The sequence below is a fragment of the Setaria italica genome, chromosome VII (genome assembly GCF_000263155.2).
Source record: "Setaria italica strain Yugu1 chromosome VII, Setaria_italica_v2.0, whole genome shotgun sequence".
Classification (NCBI taxonomy): domain Eukaryota; kingdom Viridiplantae; phylum Streptophyta; class Magnoliopsida; order Poales; family Poaceae; genus Setaria; species Setaria italica.
Window position 1 is genome coordinate 27,444,044 of NC_028456.1, and position 4,428 is coordinate 27,448,471.

Here is a 4,428-nt window from a genome sequence, read left to right on the forward strand (position 1 = left end):
ATTATATATAAAGGATATTTTAATATGTCATTGATTTGGTAGGTACTCATGGTATATTGTAAGAGAAAAGCGTGGCTAGTTTCATTTTCATGCGGCTAGTTATATCATGAGTGGCTACAATAGTGGATCTGCAGGGGGTGCTACAACGCCCCCTTAACCCAAGAAAATCCGTGCGCAGCTAGTCAATTTAGTATTGAAGTTAGTACATGTTTAGCCAATAAAGTATCAATTAGTCTAACTACAAGAGTCCTAACACCCTCTTTTCACTATCCTAGATCCACCCTGACGACTGGCTACATATATATAAAAAAAATGAAACTTTGAATTGGGGTTGCTACATTCGTGGTTTTACAATACCATAGATAATGTGGCATCTTAAAAACAAAAAAATGAAATATGCCACTGGAAGTGGCCTAACTAAGGGTTATTCGATCAATAATTCCATGGCCATATGCCAGACACGTCTCCAATGGAAATGGTTTCCGTGACAAATGCAAGTATGCAACGCATGTTTCCCCGTAACTACCAGCCGTAACTACCAGTCGCTCATGAGGTCCGCCCCTAACCTTTGGGAAAATCACCTTTAGTACCAGGTCCAAATCTTCTTTTAGCACGGGTTGTGCAACCGATATTGCTAAATCGGTACTAAGGGGGTTAAAGGGGATACTTTAGTACCGGTTGGGGAGACCAACCGGTACTAAATTGGCTGGACCAATTTAAATTCTTTTTTCTTTTCGGTTTCTTTTCTTATTTTCTTTTCTGTTTCTTTATTCTATATTAGTATTTCATATTCATTTCCTTTACATATACTACTTCTAATACGCAATATATATAAAGTTGTATTTGATCTATAATACTACATTTGAGATAATATTATACATAGACATATTGTGCATACACATATATGAATAATATTACATTGCATCAACTCTCCAAGTTCAACATTTTGGATCAACTATTCTGAACCTGAGTTCTAACGGTGATACAGATTTGATCCATCATTATGGAACTCTCCAGCTAGATTTACTACCTCGTTCAGAAAAAATCCACTAAGTTGTTCTTGAATTGCCCTAATTTTTTTCGTCTCGAGGAGTTCTTTCTTCATGTGCACAGTCTATGTCATTAGCAAAGGTTATTATATTAGATCAATGAATCTACACAATTAGAACTAATTTATTGTTAAGAACTCTGAATTCGTGGTCGGTTATACGCTTGGGACCTACAAAGCCATGGATGAACTCACATATGTAGTATCCACATAAAATAGTCCCCGGATTCTATCTCAAACACTATATATATGGCAAAAGAACTTATGAAATATTTGTTGTGTTCAATGAAGTGACACGAGATGTGCAAATTCAATACATACGTGGAATTCAGAGTGGATACGAAGTTGCTCCTTGAATTTACCTAGTGATGTTGACGGAAGCGAGACCATGCTCTATTAAGCATGTTTATGAGGTCGGTGTATTGATTTCTTGTCTCCTCAGAGAGTCCAGGATATAGAACATGCTTCGATCAACCACGATAACAAGGAGTATCCAGTGAAAGCTGTACATATATGCACAGTGAAAAGCTATTTAGTCTTATTTTTAACTGCTAGTTCGAAAAATAAAAGAGATGGAAAACACGCTCACTTGAAGTTGTACAGCAAAAGTATGTACTTCTTCTAATGTTGCTTATCCAAAAAATTATATATATTCTTCAAGGTTCGATTTGGTTTACCCTTACAGTTACCTTATTTATAACATCCGGGTCCATGAAGCCGACGTCACACAACCCTTTCTTCCGGCATACAAAATAGAATAGGAGATAAGACATCACACAATGACTAGAGTGGAGATTTTGAAGTTAGAGCAAATTAAACACTTACAGAACCTAGGAACTGATGAGTGATTTGTCAAGTGCGTCTTGATGGTAAAAGAAAAAAGTTCCTCGAGCGGTACATTTATAATGGCATCACCACGAAAATAATGTTGATCTCCAATTCGAACTTCTAGCATGAGTAAACCGGTGGCTGAAACCTCCATGTACCATTGGTGCAATTTGTACATTTTCGCTGGAAGATGGTATTTCCATTTACCAGCCCAGCGTGCTTTGGGATGTGATCCTCCCCTCGAAGTTGAGCTGCAGTGAGATTTGTATCTTTGGCGAATAGAAGTAGGTTCTTATCAAACTCCGAAAGCAACTTGGATATAAATGAAAATTTCTCCATTGTATCTTATTCTAAAAATCACAAATTGTTCTAGCTCTAAAGCATAAAACTTAGTACTAACCATGTATCGAGGGAGGATGAAGTTTCTAACCTTTAGAACACTCGAACGAGTGAAATCCCCATGAAATGGTTAAAAATCCGACAACACCTTCCTATTTCGCCATGAATGGATGAGGCCCGAGCTAGAGGAAATGGCTCGAGCAGGAGGACGAAGACGTCTGATTATAAGAGGGAAGTTAGTACGAGTTGGGGCCCAGCATCCATCCGGTACTAATCCACCTGATACTAATGAGTGACCTTAGTACCAGTTGGAGCCCCCACCCGGTACTAAAGTGGGTCACGGGAGCTCCTGGGAAACTAATCCTTAGATTCGGTACTAATATTTACATCAGTATCGGATAAAAAAATAACCGGTACTAAAATTCGAGATGAATGTTGAGTTTTCCGCTAAATTGTCTTCGACCCGAAGAAAAGTGGCGACGCCTGCCTGACTCGAGGACAGTGACACCCCTCACCAAATTCACCAGGAGGAAAACTGGAAAAGGCACAGGTGGAGACTAGCCCCTGTTCCCCGGCTGGTTTTGGAGAGCCTGGGCTACTGTTCCAGCTTGCGCGGCTTCAGCTTTGTTCCCATTTCTGTGTATGGTCGGCTGAACCGTTCGGCAAGCAAACCCGAACAGTTCTTGTGTTCGCCTGAAGGAAAGCCCTCGTCGACCTTTTAATGGGCAGGCAACTTTGGTAGACTGGTCACCTTTGAGTTATGTGTCCGTGGTGAAAAAGGCACTGCAACGCAACTCAACACGTATCAAGTCACCGGACAATGAGTCTGATGAAACAAGTCGCTGCTGGGGTCACCACGATCATGGCTTAGCTTTTCGGCGGTGGGTGGGTCCTCTCGCGGATTGCGCCGTTGCGGTGACATGGTGCGCGTAGACACGCAAGCTTGGAAACGCTGTCAAAGCCTCCTGCCCCAGGTGCTTCCTCACCACGACGAACTCGCATCGTCTCCGCTGCTGCTTTCTTTTTTTTCTTCTTCTTCTTCTTTTCTTTTTTGAAAGAAGGTCGATCTCTACTGCTTTCTGCAGGCGAGTCCATACAGGAACTGAGAAACATGGCTGTCGTAGGCGTGGGTTGCGTAAGCAGGATGATGCGAGCGCGACGCGAAAGTGATCGAAACACGCCAATTCGATACGCGTCGAATGCCCTCGCCAGACTCATCTACGGTGTCGTGTGATCGTCGGATCGACGTGTGCTGGTAAAACGTTAGAGCTTCGTGGATCGTGTACATCGACCAGGACACAGGAAGAGATCGAAGCTGGAGTGCAGGACCAACGTCGCCGGAGTTAAGGCGCTTCTACTCCAAGCCGCGAGCGTAGCGTACTAGTAGTACACTATTACTTCTGACTCCTCCCTGCCAGTTCGTTATGGCTGTTCGCCGGCCGGCCGGCGGGCATTGATGAGCGGCCGCGCGCGGCCCCGATCATGCACCGCCGTGCCGAATCCTAACCATCGGCTGCCCGCATTGAATCCGATAGGCGACATGCCGGAATGGGCCTCGGAACATTCCTCCCCCTCCCCCGTCTCCCTCGACGGGGAAATGGAATTGAATGGCCACAGATCTACGCCGCCGCCGCGGCCACCGCGGGCCCTGGGTCAAAGTTTTTCCAGCCCTGTGTGCCGGGGGCGTGGCGAAACTGGCCTGTACTGCTACACTACACATGACTGGCCGGCTCGTGACGCTGCCGTTCGATCGACACTGCATGCAACCGCCCGGAGCCCAAGAAGATCAGACAGGTGAAAACTGAGAGCTCAGCACGGTCAAGTCCTGCAAGCGAATCCTTTTCCCGAATGCAGGAAGTTGGATTAGATAAGATCCTCACCGTTCGATCGCCTAGCTGGCCGGGCTGGGCAGCAGCGGCCACTCCCCTCTGTCGGGCAGTTCATCCGAGAATCTAGCTACGATGTATAGGTACGTAGCCACGTAGACGTAGGCACGACGACGAGTCGTCGCCGTCCAGAACGCGGAGCACACGCGGCGTGTGGCTTTCCGGCGGCGATCGAGATCGAGCAGGGGCAGCCAGGTATGCCGGCACGTGCCGCTAGCTACAGTGCCAGGGCGATCGACCGACCCCGACCCCGCGCGAGATCCTGACCCGAGAGCTACACGCCATGCTGCTATAGCGCGGTGGTTGGCAGCATTTCGCGTCCGGGGT